Genomic DNA, 18,719 nt, shown 5'->3' with positions numbered 1-18,719 from the left:
TTGATTTTCTCTTTTGATGGTTTGGGTTCTGTAGATTCCGCACAGGAGTGTTGCTCTTTTAAGACTTCTGAAAGCATGCTCTACGCTTGGTCCCTCAAATTTTGGAAGGCACTTCAGATCTTGGGTCGAGTGCTGTAGCTATCTTTAGAAATCTCAGATTAGTACCTTCTTTGCAATTTTGTCAAATCTGCAGTGAAAGTGTTCTTAAAATGAACAACATGCTGGGTCACCATCAGAGATTGTTATAACATGAAATATATGGCAGAATGCAGGTAAAACACAGAGCAGGAGACATTCAATTCTGTACACTTTGTATTCTGCGTTGTAACCGAAATCAATATATTTGAAAATGTAGAAAAACATCCAAAATATTTAATAAAAATCAATTGGTATTCTACTGTTTAACAGTGCGATTAATCATGATTAATGTTTTTAATCGCAATTAATTTTTTTGAGTTAATTGCATGAGTTAACTGTGATTAACTGACAACCCTAGTAGTGAATTCCATATGGAGAATAGTTTTCAAAGTTGGGATGGCTACCTTATAGCATCCCATAAGAAACATTTATCTATTACAGTCAAACCTCACGATAATGTGAATTCGGATATAGTGCAATCATAAATTGGCTCTCCTTTAAGGCCGTAATACTGTTTGCATTTTGCCGGAATACTTTTTTTTACGACATTTATAAATAAACTGCGTTCTTCCGGTCTTATAGGATAAAGTGACTCGTGGCCATTGCAGACCCATTGCACGTAGTTCTCGGGTTGTACATGTGTATGGTGTTTGCCTATGAACCTGTTATTAATTTCCTATATTTAAAAAAATAATTTTACCGTTATGGATACACCAGTTCGCAAACACAAGTCATTTTCTGCATAAGAGAAATTGTACGCCCTAGATCAACTAAAGAAGGGCAGACAACAAACTCAGCTTGCTAGAGATCTAGGAATTAGCGAGTCCACTCTGCGAGAGTGGAAAAAAGAAAAAAACACGCTCCCTAGCTTACCCTGCATTCTTGAAGAGGAAACTGGTTTACAGCATAAAAAGGTCAAGTTCGCTAATGACGAAAGCCTAGATTCAGTTTGTACCAATGGTTTGTCCAGGCTCACTCAGAAGGAGTTCCCATTTCTGGCCCTATTCTGAAAGCTCAAGCAGAGAAATTTGATTGCCTTATCAATGGTAATGAATCCAAATTTAAGGTGAGTAACGGCTGGCTGGACAGATTCAAGAAAAGGAACACTATAAGCCAAGTTCTTGTGTCTGGGGAAATCCACTCAGCTGATAAAGAGGCTGCTGATTCCTACCCAACTGAGCTTAAAAAGTTGCTGGAGGAAGGTTGCTAAACAGCCGATCAAGTTTACAACTGCGACAAGACTGGTTTATGCTTTAAAATGTTACCTGATCACACCCTCGCAACCAGGACTAATAGTCACAAATGAGAAGGTTTTAAGCAGAGGAAGGACCGAGTCACTCTCTTGTTTTGTGTCAACAAGTCTGGCAGCCAAAAAGTCAGACCTCTGATGATCGGAAAAGCAAGGTCTCCCAGATGTTTTTGTCATGGTAATATGAGGGCCCTTCTCTTTGAATACATCAACAGCAAGAATGCATGGATGAATAGCTCCATATTTAAAGACTGGTTCCATAAAACTTTCATGCCAGCTATTCGGGCTCATTTGCGAAAACTCAAGCATGAGAAAAAAGCTGGATAATTGCCTTGCCCACCCTGCAGCGGAAAATCTTGTCAGTCGTGACAGCAAGATTAAAGTCTCTTATCTCCCAAAGAACACAACATCAGAAATCCAGCCACCGGACCAAGGCATCATATCGGTATTTAAGCAAAACTATTGCCAAGAAATGATCAAGAGGATGACAACTCCTCCGTCGACACATCACGGGCGTCACTCAATTTGAAAGAAGTCTGTCACCTCGGTGGGAAGGCCTGGGATGCTATCTCTGCACGTTGCATTGAACGATGCTGGATAAAGGGTCCAGCTTTTCCATCATCTACACATGATGATGGTAACGACAACGAGCCTGAATTTACAAGATTCACTGAAGACGACGTACGTTTAGCCAAAGCAGCACTCAGAGAATATGAGCACAGTCATCAACTGGCTTTCAGCAGATGACATTTGCCCCATATATGAACACATCTCAGATGACGAAATTGTTGCAAATGTCAGCAGGAAGAATGAAGTTGCACCACCAGAGCCCAAAACCAATGGCGCTAATGACGAGGACAATGATGATAGCACCTCAACTCCCCCACCAAAAGTGTCCGAGGTAGTAAAGTACCTAGAAGCCAGTTTGAGGTGACTGAAACTCAAGACACAGATAGCGTCAAAATCCTCCAACTCAGAAGCATTCTTGACTTTGCTAGAAGTCAACAGTCTGCGGCAAATAAGCAGACCACACGGGATAGCTTTTTTAAGAAGTGATGAAATTTAAAATTATGGAGTCATTCAGCCACATTGACTTTGCACTCTGCACAATGATTAGTATATTCAATTTCACATGTTTCTTTCATGTACATGTAATTAAATTACTACTTTTGTGTTTAAAACACGCTGGGATAACCATTCTTTGGGTTTTTTTTTTTTTACAAGACTTAAACTGACCAGCTTGAAATGGTAAATTTCCGTAACCCCGCTATAAAGCGACCCCGCATTTATCACGATCAAATTTTTCGGACCCCAATTATCCATTTCAAAGAGCTTACAATCAACACAAGTGACATGAGACAACAGGTAGAGGACAGGATAGCAATGAAATGATTGCACTGAGCATATATTTTATATTTTTATTACTTTTCTATCTATTTACTACTCCTCCCTTCAACCTTCATTCTTCTTTATATTACCGTAGCATAGTTGATTGAGACGGATGGCAAGAGAATGGGTACTGTATTGGAAAAGGCACCTATTACTTCCTGTAGGGTATGCCATTAATTTTGGTTTTATTATCATCAGTGTTTACCCCTGGCATATCAGATATTTCATCTAATACCTTTGAAAACGGAGGTAGAGTTTGTGGGCTGGGGGGGAGACAAAGGAGAAACAATAGAGATTATATCAGCCCTCCTAATTGAAGTAGCATGACTACCATTTGTTAGACAGGTTTGCAAAATGGAGGTGTATGTTGGCTCCTCATCTACTACTAGATGTCCACGTAGCAGCAGTAGCTAAGGGTATTTCTCTGCCATCTGTCTGGTAACCTTTCCTTTTAGATGCAGAGTTCACCGCTATTATTCATAACAATCTTACCCCAACGTCCGATTACTGCAGCGAATGCTACCTAGGACTGCACACCTTTAAGCCCTACCTGAAATTTTAGAGATTGCAGATGTTGCTTATAAGTTGCATATAAGTGCTGTGCCACACTACATTACCATGCTCTGCGATACGCACACTTCCATTTGGCTTCAGAGTGATGTTTAAAGGTGTTGCTTTTGACCTATAAAGCCCTTAAGGGTGATGGCTCCAGCTAGTAGAGAGAGACTGTCTCATAACTTACAGAAATACTACAAAGCTGGAATCAGCTGGGACACCTGAAACAACAGTCCTCATTTTAACTGGAAAGGAAGGGTGGCAGGCCATTTTCAGTGGAGAGTCCTCTATTTTGGAGCTTAATTCCACCTCCACTGTCAGAAAGAGATCCAGATTCCCAGAAATGCCCATTCTTTCAGCTTTTCACCAACTGGTGTAGAAGTGAGAAATAAAGGAAAATTTATGGTATCTTGGAATTCTGGATATCAATGCACCAGAATGTGGTATAGACTTTTGTTTTAAAATGTAAATAATGAACAAGTGTCTAGAGGTAGAAAGATGATTTTTTAAGTCTCACTAATGTGCTTCTGGAAGAGTCAAGAAATCCACAGTATTTTCAAGATAGCACGCAGGGGGAGGGAAGAAATTAAGGGCAGATTTATTAATCTACATCTTGGGGCCTCACATGCTAAAACTGTGGATTAGCAGAGTATCTGTGTGCTTTTATGGGGGAAGGAGCAGAGATGTCAAGACCTAGGACCTTCAAAAAGGTCACTATCCAGGCCAACTGCTGTTTGAATTCAGTGTTTTACTTCACTATAACCTATGCAGTGTTATCCAGGATGCCTCAATGCCCAGCACGACAACATGGTGAACTCAAAGAGCAGCAGATGTAGGAATTCCTAGTACTGACACGGCTGGACCTACTGGGGTTAAAGTGGGGCAGCAACTGTATAGGACTACAGTTTAGCAGAAGAAATTAAGGTCTGGGGAAATGAGGAGGGTGAAGATAGGCTGCTGGAAGAAAAGCTTGTTCCTCAATACTTAAAGTAGCACAGTACCAGTGGGCCTGAGCCTGGGTTAGCCCCAAACTGTCTGTTCTCATTAAGTTTACCCTTCCATTCACCCCACCAACCCACTATCCGTCACTAGATTTGAATCAAAGAGAAAGACTACAGAGTGATTTGCAGAAAGCAAAACCAAATCAAATCAGTGAACCACGGCCACCCGGCACAGACCCCAATTTGCAAGATACAGACAGCCTGTATCTAAAGAGACTGTGGTCTTTTCATGAGCTTTTATTCCACATTAAGCATTAAAGGGAAGCACTTCAAAGAAATCCTAGTCTCTAGTTCTTCCTCTCCTTTAGGTAAGCTAAGTCATCGCAAAAATCTAAAGTTAGGTGCACACTTACACAATGTTTTCACAACTCTGTTACATGTTTGGTATATTTAACAACCCAACACGTAGTATATTAATACACACAGCAGTTTTTCCTAATCTTTGGGCCAAACTGTATCCTGATAGTGGGAATTTAAATCAAGTATCTGAGGGAATTTAGGCCTGAGCTTGCAAACATGGGGACAACTGTATATTACCCAAGTACATAGACTGTTGCATATTTCAGGTGTTTAACAACTACTTGAGATCACAGTTCATTTGCATGCTCCCTTACACTCCCTGTCATATCCCACCGACACTTCTGCTTCCCATTCAAATGGAAAGGGGAGGCACTGAATCATTTGGATAGCCTGGCACTGGCAGAAGCAGCACTAGTTAGACTTTAAGCTCCCGCATGCTGTATTGTATGAATGGGAAAGCTCCCCATTAAAATCTGTGAAGTTGACAGCTTGCCCACTTTCAAGTCTCCCCCCACCCCCGAAAAAACTCACCTCTGCCATAGGTGTATGGATGGTAGAATAGAGTAGAGGCAAGTGATCACCTCTATCAGGCAGATTCAGTGCTGTAGGCGCCCCCCCACCCAAACATTTAGAGGTCAGCAGGGAGAGCGAAGAGCAACAGTCTCAAGGAAACCCTGAAGTATTTCAAATCTGTTCCCTGCTCTAAGGAGTCCCTCTGGGAGATGGCGTTACCTTAGTCCTGACATAGTCCTAACATCCAGGTAGATGTTTCCAAACACCTTGCTAGCACCCCTTAGATCAATGGTGTGTCTTGGGAGCAGGGTGAGGGTCTCTGGCAGTATATAAATAAGAGTGCAGATTTGGAGTTATGTGCAGGCACAGAGAAAATGGCAGGGGGTGTTAGGGATGGGTGTGGGTGCCGTGTCCTCCCAGTGTATATGACCACACCCTTAGAGGCACCATTAAGGCTTTTGGGCTGGGTGGGAAGCACGACCTTAACTGCATTTCCTCTTTTCTTCTAACACTTTAATTGTGTGGCCGAGTGGTTTTTTTGGTTCTCAGATAGGTCTGCTTTTGGCTGCCAGCTTCTGGAAGGGTGCATGGTATTGCTAAGCAACCATAATTCCCCATTAACAGAGACTTTTGTTACTGAGCTGCTGCCTTTGGAAAAAAAATAATGAGAAAGTGGTAGTACTGAAGAAGGTACGACTAGGAGGTATCCTGGGCTGAGGGCATGATGTGGCTTCCTGGTCACATCTTACCACCCACCAGCTCTACCCTGCCCCCTCCACATTCTGGGCAGGAGTGGAAGGATCAAGCTAAGGAGTGAACCTGGTAGCTGACAGGGTAAGGAGTGTATCTTCCAGGTGGAGGCAACGTCAGTGAGGAGCTGCTGAGTTTTTGCTTCGCATCGGGACCTAGTTGGGGACAAGGAGCTCTGCACACCCTTTGGCTCCTGAAGTGGTTATGAGGAAGGCCAGAATCTCTTCCCCTGATTAGAGAAAGCACTCAGGGCTTCTTCTACTTCTGTGGGGAGAGGGGAAGGGGAAATGGAAGCTCCAGAATGTCTCAGGTGTCTCCAAAGCCCTGGGAGGCACTCCCAGGTAGCTGTGCACCCACTTTCTGGAAGCATGCAGATGTCTGGGGTAGTTCATACATCTCCTTACCCCTCCCAGTATCACAGCAGTCTACCTGTGGAATGGACCCAGACTGACTTAACTACACTGTGTAATCATCATGAAATCAGCATGGTTATTCTCTGTTCCACACACGAATCCCAGCACTGCGTGCCAATGGCATGTACCAGTCATTTTAAAAACAGGACATTTTGGAGTTGGGCCTGTAGGAAACTTTTGACCAAGTAATCCTAAATTTGCAGCACAAACTCTATTTCATACCCTAATCTGGCATGCTCATTTTCAGGCCAGTTTCACTAAGTTTGTGGATTTTAGAGCACTTAAAAAAAATGGCTCCAAACATAAAACACCTCTTAAAACTAACTGCTGTGAGGGCCACTACATAAGACAAACTTATGAAATAAAGGTTCAGCAGATGGTTTCACGAGCTTGTGTGAAAGGAACACAAGTTGGGTTTTGTACAAACACTCTGAATTAACTTTGCAGGAGTCTGAAGTAGGGAAGGATAGCTAGCAGAAGAGCCAAACTGTTTCTTGGCTCAGTGAAGGAAAGAGCAAGAGCTGAAAATTTATAAAGTAATTTCCCCATCTTTGAGTGGGGCAACCTGTTTTAAACATTAGTACACTGACTACCACCAGGTGTCAGTACAACCTAAAAAATTGCTATTTGTCGACCCTGTAACTGGTTAGTAAGGCTTTTTACCTATTTCTTAGCATGCACAAATATAATAGGTTTGGCACAAGTCAGGAGCCTACAATCAATTAGAAAGTTAAACTCTTATTCCTCAAGGTCTGCACTTCAATATCATGTGAAAAGGATTTGCACATTTTCTAGATGTTAAAGGGAAATATTTTTTTAAAAAACAAAGCTAGTTAAATAGCTCAAGTTTCATTCCATCCTCCTCCTCCACCATTATCAAAGGCATCAGGAATCAGCATTAGGACTCACTTCTGGATAAATTATCCTTTTCTCCCCCTCACTGGTTATCATAGATTTCTTCACTATGACAACCTATTGCACTCCTCTTCCCCTGTTCCCCTCCCTCGCCGCGCAAAGTCCCAAATGTTTTTGAAGCACCTCTTCTTTCACAAATACCCCCTGAAGCTCCTCAGACTATACTGTTACTTGCCTGCGGGTGTTTACAATGATAACTAAATATAGCTTCCCTCTGAAAAGCATTGCATTATTCAGATAGGCACATACTAACTGTTGTAGCAGCTCTGTTTCCCACATGCCCCTGGTTTTCCAGAAGAGTTGCAGGAAATGGCTTGACAGGACTTTCGGGTTAAGATAGTATCAGTGTACTTGGAAAGTTCCAGTAGCAGAGCTTAGCTTCAGTTAACTCACTCAAATGGGCATGCAAACATTCTATACAACTATCATTACAATTCAGCCAGGCAAACTGCAGCAAACTCTGTTGTCAGTAGTTTCTTGTGACTATATAGCTCTTATCATACAACCTAAAATAATTATATTCAGTTTGTTTCACAGGGCACTTACAAAGATTATATGGCCTACCTACAACTTTAATGCACACATTAAAAACAAAACAAAATGCTTAATCTATAGTTGGTCAGTTTTTGCAAGAATTTGCAGATTCAGTGGTTCACACTGTGTGTATGGGTTTTGTTTGTTTGTTTATAAATAGAAAATCTTCCTCAAAAGTAAAAATATGAGTTAAGAGACTAATAGAACAGTACACACCGAATAAAGATAACTGGTCAGTGACTCAAAAATACAGGCTAAATGTTTCTAGCTGAACTAGAGCAAAGCCTAAAAGCATGCAAGGTGTTTATCAATTTCAGATAAAAGGTGTCATTTATGATCTCAAACAATATTCAGGTAATCAAAGTGGCAGATACTGTATGTTAACATACGGTTTGTCTAATGACACAAGAATGAGAGCCATGAACTTTTGAGTTCTAAACATGGCTCCGATATCACAGTGATAGTAGCCATATAAAGAACTAGATTAGACAGAACTCCAACACTAACTTGCTGACTTCCCCAGGGCTATACACGTCTCTTCTCTTGCCATGTGTAAAAAAGGTAATACTTAATGTAGTGATATTGTGAGAATTCATTTGTGTTGGTAAAGGACTTGGAAAATGAAAAGCATTAATGATTTATCAGTGTCAAGGCTAGATTTTGTATAAATAGGAAAGAGGTCTCTTTGGGCAAATGTCTAAGAATATTTAGTTTCATATTTAGGTTGTGTGAAAGCCAAGAGTTTCAATGCCCTGGAGTTTCAAATATACCTCATTGGTGTATTTATTGGGCATATTTTCATGACTCCTAAGTTCTGCCTTACTTTTTTGGGAGGCAACATAGATAGAACCTATAAACCAAACCATATAAATACAGAGAAATTCAGCCTGGAGCATCTCTACCATCTAAAATGAGGTAAAAGAAACATTGGTGGATCAAACTGGGTGGATCCTGCTAGTTCAGAAACAGGAGTGGGAGAGAAATTAGAAGGGACAAATGACCATCACCCAGAAGATTCCAGGGTTGTTCAATCTCACCTTGTCATACCATTATATAGAGGAGAAGATGGGACTAACAGCACCCTAGGGACCTGATGAAAGAGAGGAACCCAGCCAGGCTGGGCCAAATGTACCCCAAACTGAAACTCAGTAGCCCCTAGTGTTCACTGATCTTCAGATAATTTGCAGGCTGTTATGCTGCCATAACCAAGGATAAGTGTCCTGTTCACAGAATGGGAATAACTATGCTAAGGCCTGTATTAAGTGTCTGAGCATGCCTAGTGGGAACAAGATGTTCTCAAAAGAGTCCATCCAAGGTGCTTGCTCACAAAGTTAGGAAAGAAGACAGAATTTCTATTGACAAACGCGACTGAATGCTTATTAAATATGGTAAGAGGTCCACAAGGGACTTTCACCTTGTTTGGGGATTAATTGTGAAACTTTTGCACATCTCTATTTCTTATTATGCCATAGAACTGTTAATCTTTGTCATGTTTACCTAGGTTAACTCGTGTTTTGAGACTGCAAACTGGAATTGCTGGTTCTTCAGTCTTGTTCCTAAATGAATAAGGACCCTTGAAACTCAAGCTTCTCCCCTCTCTACACTAACTTTTCTTTGAGGATCTCAAATTTGCCATATCCAAACACTTGTGTCTACCATATGTCCTCTACAAACATTTAGCTAAGTACTGCAGGACCTGCCCACCCCTTTAAAAAAAATCTGAAATGGCTTTTGATGCATTCAAAATATGTAACAAAAATAAGCTCTTCAAAGTTTAAGCATTCCTTCTGCATATTGAAGAGTCTGAGGTGCACATCATGCAACTTCAGTCTGTCAAACCTCTCTTCAGAAAGTACTAAGAACATTACTAGTATCTAGAGTATGTGAATCAAAAGGCGGTAATGCAATAGTTAACATGCAATCCACTTTTTTTTGCTGTATAGACTATTCTGTATCGTTGAGCTCAAAGATCTTTTATTAGACAGTAATAAAAGAAGAATTCTAGCTTCTATAAAAGGTAAATGGCAAAGCTTATAAAAAATAAAACCCTGCTGAAGACCTTGCATCAGTAAGAGAATTAGTGCTAACTTGTTTAGTCTTAGAATTTAAAATGGCAGCTTTTCTTTTAAGATTGGCAAAAGCCAGTAGCATTCCAAAAACCTACCCTACAGACAACACTGCAAACCCTGAACGCACAGATATGTTTTGAGGCAGGTTGTGGTGATGTAAAGCAAATGTTTCAGGACAGACCAAACTCTGAATAAACTGACAGGTGAACAAAGAAAAAAATAGATTTTTTCAAGCATTTAAACAAAACAAGTGCATTATCTGTTTAATAACAGATAATATGTGCAGGTTTACAGCTACTCAATTTTATTTCTTAAAATAATTTTAGCAGTTTACCTTTAAATCATAGTTCACCTTCTTGGAAGGATTAGGCCAGTTATTCCCACCCTTCTCCTCACCATCTAGTCCCCATCCTCAGATGCTATTAACACTGTACTACACACACTAACCAAACTAGCTAGGCTATTGAATGACTGCCATTTTGCCACAGCCAAGCCTATCAAGCTTGTGGTGTGGTTGTACTTCAACACTGCACCACTCGTGTGACAGAACAGCTGGGGAGTGATGTCAGGGATGCATCTTTTTCCCACTGACCTAGTTCTTCTAGATAAAGAGGCACTTACGAAAGGGACACTGTCAGCTTGAAATCTCATCTGTTAAAAAGTTACAAGTAGATTCAAGTAATACACCTGTTTCCAGTCCCCATGTTGCTTCCTGAAAGACTCTAATAGGACAAAGTGAAATGGACAGTAAAAATAAATAAATAAAGTTCTATCAAAGATACAAAGCAAACAAGATGAAAAAATACAGAAACATTTATCTAATATTTCATTTATAAGATCATATGTTTAACAATAATAAGTAAACATTTTAAGACAGAAGCGATTTTTAAGTTGATAGGATCACTTTAATAAAAAGGTTTGAAACTGCAATTTGAAGGAAAGATTATTTAACATTATTTTATCAGAGCTTTGGACTTTTAAGAGTTTCATTTTAGTGATAAGCTAAGCAAAAGTGTTTCTGTTCTAAATTTCTACTGAAAAACCTCAGCCTTCCAAATAAGCAACAAATACAAAACTTTTTTGGAAATTTCAAACTTGAAATTGAGACAATGTTTACGAGTTACTAAGAGTTAAAATGATATATCTGTAAAACGATTTTCAAAAAATAACTCTCTAGTACATACTCTTATTCTCTTGATCAGACATTCCAATTAAAGTTTCTTTACAGGTATTTCTAGGATATCCATCACCATGGTATCTGATTGCCTAAAAGATCAAGTTATTCATCTGTGTAAAACAGTTGTTAAGGGACACAAGAAAGTGCTATTTCAGCTGAAAGAAAGGGAGGCTTAGATCCTAGTCCCATTTTATCTGCCCCCTCCCAATGTAAAGGGTTCAGGTGAATTCTCTAGTTCTGGTTTTAGCGTGCATGCAGGGACAGCACTTTTCACAACCCAGGTCTGTTTTAACAGCAATACATCTAATTTACCATTAATCAAATTCCATTTTTTTTAGTTTTCTCACTCCTTCACCAAATTAGCAGATTAGTGCTGAAGCAGGCAAAGAACATGTGGCTTCTCCCACTCATTAACATCAGACACATTATGGCAAGATTCCAAGTCCTTTTTTCCCCTGTAGAGAATACAGCTTCTGTAGATGTGAACAATCTTGAGCAAGAGCTTATACTCATCAGCTCATTTCCTCTGTTGGAAGGGAGTCTCCCAACTAATTCTCTGCACAAACAGACCCATGGAGCCAGCTCATATATACTCTGTTTACAGAGACAGCAATATCACTGATATGACAGTTTCAGAGAACTAATACTTGATAACAAGGGACTTGTAGCAAAAAAGAAAGAGTCACCACTAAAGAGCATACCATACATTAGATCAAAGATGTATATATTTTAGTTACTTAAATAAACAGCCTATATAAAATATATCTCCTTGACTCTGGTAGTGTTTATTCAAGTAGAGAAATTTAAAAAGTCCTGATTTGGCTCCAGTTCTGCCTCCCTGCCCCCACCCTCCCTTTTCCTCCTGCCTGCTTTTGAACACATACAATAGAACAAGCCCACATGATGGCAACATAAAACGAGAGAATTTTTTTAAATGAGACTGGGACACTTAATATTTTCATGGACTGAAAGTTTTGGCCGTGGGAGGCAGGGGTAACTGAAATATTTAATAAAGTACTGTGTCAGTTACAACTCTTCCTACATATGCTTTGGCAATTCTATTTATTTAATTAGCAATCAACCCTTCAACATCTAGTGAACTGCTAAAGATTGGTTTATTTATGTTAAGGAAATTAAACAATACAGTAGTTCACATCATGATAGTATATGCTGTACCCCAAGCTCAGACAAATAAATAAATGAAATTATAATCCTGAATAGGACATTTCAATTTAACTCTTTCAGTGCTGCAAAACTTACTTGAATAGCAACTTTTGAAAAAGCCAGTCCAATGGTCAACTCTTAAAGCCAGGTGCTGTTTTAATCATGTGGCTACTGAACTGAATCCAAGACATTAGTGGTAGAAAGTTATCAACTCATATTTTGATTGCTCACATAAAATAAGTTGGTCTAGTATTCTTAGCAGATGTCTGTTATACTGTAATTCTATTTGTCATCTTCTCCAGCAGTTCTGCCTGCTACACAGCATGCAGCAAAGAACCACAAGTCATGGACAATATAAATTCCCAGCTTCACCCAAGAAGCAGAAAGGAAGAAACCAAGTGCTAACTGTAGAAGATAAGAGCAGACAGGGACAAGCTCTGGCACAAGGAATTTTTGTGAGCTGATGCTATAGCAATGGAAGCAGCTGGAAAAAAAATATCACATCTTCTCCACCATAGTAATTGCTAAATCACATATTGCTGTACTATTCTGGACTATGAGTCATCTTGTTAAAATGGAATGATTCCATTCACCTCCAGAATCTGGCATGTTCCATTAAAACAATTAATTGAGCTACTTCTCAGATAAGAAACCTGCACCCAAGAAAGCCTTTTAAGGTATCAAATACCATACCATGGATTTAGGCCTGATAATACAACATCTTCCTCTCTCAGTTTGGTCCATTACACAACATCAGAACATCTCAGAAGCACTGCAGGACAATCAAACGACTAATGCAAATCTGTTTCATGCTCTTCCTGGCTAGAATTGAGAGCATCCAGCTAGTATTCAAAAGCCATTACTTGATGCAACTAACCTATCCAACTACTTCACTGTATTAACCTCCTGAGCAAACAAATAAAGAAGCCTGCCAAGGGTTGTAGGGATGCAGACAGGTACTTCCTTTACGGAGGATTTTTTGATTAGTGCTGCAGTTCCAAAGTTCTTACCAGGACCCAACTGCTGGGCTGTATCAAAGGGTCAACAATACACTAATTTAAAGCCACTATACTGGCGTACAAATTGAAGGAGGCATTGACAGAAGGGGTCAGTAGGAAGTCTGTAAAAGCAGCAAAGAGTCCTGTGGCACCTTATAGACTAACAGACGTATTGGAGCATGAGCTTTCGTGGGTGAATACCCACTTCGTCGGATGCATGTGGGAAGTAGGAAGTCTGTAGACTAAGCGTAGTTTCCACAGTGGACTTCTCATCTTTGTTTCTCTTCTGTCCCCTCCCTTTCCCTTCCACTCCCAATCCCATCCTCCTTTTCCTCTTAGTGAATCTAATAAGAGAGAAAAAAAATGAAAGCTGCAATTTGTTGGAACAGAAGACCGAGGACTCCATCTCTCTAGCTTTAATGAGGGAGAAAAATAACCCTAAGATGAAGAGTGGGGAATGGATATTTAGAGTCTCCCATGACAGACACTTTTGCCTCTTGGTAGGACAGGGCTGCATTGGAATTACTGGAGACTAGGATAAGAGGACATACAATAAATAAGAGGTCGCCACAATTATCACCATTGTTAGCAGTCTTCGCAGAGGCCAAGACTCAAATCCAAGAGGCACAGTAGCTAACCTATACTCACCCTCTACAACGCAGAAAATCCTGCCCAGCAGCTGCTCATTCTGAAGATAGAGAATTTTGTTCTCCAGAGCTGCTGAAGTGGCACTTTTCACAAGCATGACAATAGCTTTAAAACAAAAAGTAGCAATTTGTTCTCACGTAGCATTTAGAGGTAATTTCAGGGCTAAAATGACTATTAAATCAGGTTCAGAAAGATGTTCATAATCCACACAAAGTGACCTCTGAGGGAGCACTTAGCACAAAAAGTTAGGAAAGTTTTCAAAAAGTTCCCTGATTCACCTCCTCTCTAACACAATCATATAATCCCCATTGTTCACTGCAGATCTCCCACAAGCTATCGTTTTAGGATATCAGAAGGTTTGCAACCCACATTTTTTTCCAGTTTGCTCTTCGCGTGACATACAAAGGGATCCAATTCTGTTACCACCTCAAGTAATGATCCCCTGGATCAAGAAGTAAGTGTCAAACACTATACAAAACACAAGCCAGGCTTTTGGAAGACTTCACCATAGGATACTCAACCAGCATACCATTCAACTGTCAACAAAAACAAAACATTGGCATATATCGGCTGCCTTTGCTGTGGACAGTCCGTCCACTCCAACAGGTTTCCCATACCAACTCAACCCTCAACATGAAAGACCGCCAACTGCCCTCTCAGAAAAAAGAAAGGAAAGTTATTCTTATCCTTGCTTTGGTAGGAAACAACAAGAGCAATATATCAGGGTATAAGGCCAGCTAATTATGTCTCTGAACCTGTCATTCCTCCATAAGAGTTAGTAAAATGCAAATTTCAGTCTAATCAGAGAGATGATTTACATTATACTGATACAAGGCTATGAGATTTATACCTTTAGACAACCTTTTCAGTAAGTGACTGCAATTCAGTACTCGCACAATGTGTTTTCTAGAATATGATGTCACAGCCTGATATGGCTCATGATCACATTAGCACATACTGTTTCTGCTCATATCCAGCAATATCCAACTTTTTAAAAGAGTAGAAAAGGCTATTTAGAAATTGTGGTTAATAAAATAAGTTTAAAAAGCAAAAACGCTTGCATCTTTAAAACGAAAAAAAAATCACTGTACTCACACATTAGAAGCTGAACTATATAATACCATTAGCAGCTGCTGAATCTCATTAAGGACACTAGAAGCAAAGATACTTCACCAATGAAAACAGACAGCAGACAATCTATTTACAGATCCAGTTAGAGTGCTTGCTTGTTTTACAGCTTTCATGGAAAAGAAAGCATCTCTGTGTACAATCACCTTATCCGGTAATTCAACACATCTAACAAGTGTAGTCTGCCATCTGTTTAGAAAGGTTTTCTTCTGTAAAAGAAACCCTTAAAATTTAGTGCAGAACAGTAGTTACAATAGTTCTAAATGTCAAATTGTGTGCTAAGTATCTGTACGAGGACTTTAAGCACCAAATACCATACCCACAATCACGAACCTTTCAAAAATAGTACATTTTAAATCAGTTTAATCAGTACATCTAGCACTGAAGCCAACAGGAGCTGCAGACACTCAGCACCATCTCAAAGTCATGTGTGAGAATGGGAGTGGGGCACACAAAAGGAGTAGACACTTTTGAAAGTTATGGCATTAGCGACTTTTGCAATATTAAACAAGGAGCTTATGGTAGAAAACATTCTAATCAATGTAACCAAGATAAATGGAACAAGAGCGCCACAAAATAGTGGCTTGAAAAGCTGTAAGATATATGTAGCTTTTTAGAAACTGAACCCAATTAACACCATACAAGAACAAAAAGATTTGTGCACTTACCATAGTTTTCTGCCTCCATAATTAGCTAAAAAAATTGGCTCCTCTGCAATGGGTCTTCAACTTGCTTGCTGTTTAGAGACAAACAACAGTCAGCAACAGAGCAGCAGTGACCCAGTTACTGACAACCCAGCCATTATGAAACAAGTTACTTTTATAAGCAGCAGTGTGGAAGAGATCAGAGATACTAAAAATTGTTTTTATAAAAAAAATTGTCAAAGCATGTGTCCTCTTCCTCCTGGTTCTACCAATATTGTCCCACATTATAAGAAGTTATGTAAGGTGAGGCAGATTTGTGAACCTTCCTACAAGAAAGAGAGGAAATGTGTAGGTAAGCAGGAATACATTTTCATGTGTTCTGTGCAGGAAGGTGTACAGATCCTTTATGATAGGATTTTATCAGCAGTGTAAAGCCAGGGAGGCAAGTGTTAGATAAGAAAAAAAAAATCTCTATACATTATACATTACTATTTACAATTGGTCTCTCTGATCACTGAGGTTCCACAGACCGTAGCACTCTTCTTCCCAAAACAGCATCACACACACACCTATGTTGCAAATCTTTGTTTTGTGAAAAGCATGGACAAAGCACGAAACAGCTTCCTTCCATGTTTCCTCATATAATGCATAAAGTCTTTCCACACAGATAGTTGCCATGGCTCTGACTTTGAAGCAGGGGGTCAGATGTCTTGTTTTACAGGCTTCCAATGTGCTCCATTTGATTCATCTTGAAACTGAAAACCCTTGAGGCTTCTTGCTTTTGGCTGCTGGATTGTACAGGACACTTCGGCAAGTTTGTGTGTGTTCTATATGGATCTTGAGAACCCTGTGAACATTTAGGCATGGTCTACATGGGGAGGGAGGGGAGGGAGAAAAAATCGATCTAAGACGCAACTTCAGCTACCAGAATAGCGTAGCTGAAATCGACGTATCTTAGATCGACTTAGACAGACTTACTTTGCGTCCTCGGGGCGCGGGATCGACGGCTGCTGTGCCCCCGTCGACTCTGCTTCCACCTCTCGCTCTGGTGAAGTTCCAGAGTCGACAGGGAGCATGTTCGGGGATCGATGTATCGTGTCTAGATGAGACGCAATACATCGATCCCCGATAGATCGATCACTACCCGCCGATTTGGCGGGTAGTGTAGACATACCCTTAGCATACAGCAGAGACTTTTTGAGCGATGTAATAGTTTCAGAGAATAAATTCAGCATTAACTCTTGCATAAAGATGTTCAACTTGGGAATTAAGGCCAAATTAGTTCTGAGCACTACTCTCTCTTTGTGAATTGTCAGTACTATAGATCTATGAATAGAACCCTGAGTCTGACACCCTTCTGGATGAAATCATGATTATGATGAAAGTTACTTGGAAAAGTAGCCAGACTGATGTCTCAGGATTGATGTTATGAATAGATGTGAATTCAGTGACAATGGACAACCTCTCTCTAATGTAAGATGCCATTCCAAATGGCTTGTGATGGTGATGAGCCATGACAGCATAGCTTAGAACTGGAAGTTGTGCATTGGTGGTGGAGTGCATTTCCTGGAGCAAGATTTCATGTGCTTCAAGGTTTGTAGTTCCGTGGAAGTAGATATCCACTTTCACCACTGATTTCCCCTCAATATTAAAATATAGCATCTTGAGAACCACCCCCAGCGCTAGAGTTTGCAGTGCTGGTCCTGAAAGGAGTCCCCTTCAAGGGTGTCTGTTCCGGGCTGAATGTCACTTAGAATGGGAGCATGCGTTCCACACTTCTATTTTCATCCATTTTCATTTCACTTTGTGCTACTCATGGGAGACACCCTGAGAAGGGAGTAGACAAGCCTCAGGGTTGTGTTGTATGCGCCAAAGGAGGATTGATTGGAGACTCCCCCTCCCACAAGGAACTTCTTCATGTCTAGGTATAGCAAGATTCATCCTCTTCTGACAGTTGTCAACAGTATGGTGGATAAAGCTTTCGCTTTAAGATCCAAAGTTTAATATTTGTTGTTAGATTGTCTTGCAGGAATTCCAGGGTATGTCTGACATTGGACTTACTTGAGACTACATTATGTACCTCACCAAACATCAGGATCATCGGCCAGGTCCAAGAGAAAGTGCCGTGGAACAACTTCTTTACTAATGCTTGTTAGGTGATGAGTTTGCTAAGTCCCTCTTCATCTGAATGTTCTCCTTTCAAATACCAAGCACCTGGGTCAGCATGCAGCCATGATGCAGGATCAGACCCTATGGGAGAGAGAGAGAGCAAGCGAGCACAATTCCTGCATGCGAAGTCAAGTTGCCAATTTCTTTAGGTCAGAATTAGGATCTACTCAGTCAGCAAGGGGCTATCAACACTACTCTCCTTCCTGATCTTCAGAATGTATGGATATTTATAAGAGATTTTGGACAACTCTGGGAGAGAGCATTTGTTACCATTTTCTTTTGGTCCTGTCTTTTTTAGAAGAACCTGAACATTATAGCTAAATCAATTGTTGCATTGCCAAAAGTTGACTAGAAGTCTGACCACCTTGGCATGGAGACTCCATTTGGCTTGATCAATCACCTGTTCGAGCCAAACTGTCTTGAGATTGAGCTTCCCCTCTACGTGGAAGACATGAAGCAATGAGAGACTGTTTTCTCAAGAGAGCAGCTTTTTGCTGTAGGGTTGAAGAAGTGGTTACTCCAGGCTTTTTTGAGTTAAAGCATGGTAGATGTGTCATCCATCATTATTGGGATACCACTGTTATGCAATGTGGGAGCAGCTATACTCCAAGGCCATTTCATACTCCTCTGGAGTTCTGGCCAATGTATGCCGTCTTCTCCCATCTCCTGAAGAGGTTCCCTGTATACGTCTCCCTTTTGCAGATTCTCCATAGCTGCTTAGATTGGCATCTGTCACAGTCTTTGTGGCTTAAAAATCTGATGTCCTTCTCAGATACCAACTGTCCTTCATCCATCATTCTGTGGTATTTCAATCTGGACAGTTGAGTCGGATAGCATGTATGTGGGTAACAAAAGGAGGACATTTTGAAGGGCCTCATGTAAGTCTATACACAATAGCATCATTCCAAGGAGGACACCAGTGTTTGAACCAGGGATTCTATGGAATTCAAGATATCCATAGTTTT

At 40.3% G+C, this 18,719-nt stretch overlaps 1 long non-coding RNA gene across 4 annotated transcripts in view; it reads right to left on the bottom strand.

Annotated features, from left to right (window-relative positions):
* The window catches only part of LOC120401423, a 50,452-nt gene that overhangs the window by 3,648 nt on the left and 28,085 nt on the right, over positions 1-18,719 (bottom strand). For all 4 annotated transcript variants that reach the window (XR_005596435.1, XR_005596437.1, XR_005596436.1 and 1 more), the window contains one exon: positions 15,610-15,677. This is a non-coding gene — a long non-coding RNA (uncharacterized LOC120401423). The remainder of the gene's footprint in view (positions 1-15,609; positions 15,678-18,719) is intronic.

Source organism: Mauremys reevesii, linkage group 3 (genome assembly GCF_016161935.1).
Source record: "Mauremys reevesii isolate NIE-2019 linkage group 3, ASM1616193v1, whole genome shotgun sequence".
Lineage (NCBI taxonomy): Eukaryota > Metazoa > Chordata > Testudines > Geoemydidae > Mauremys > Mauremys reevesii.
This window is presented reverse-complemented; position numbering and strand designations above follow the sequence as displayed.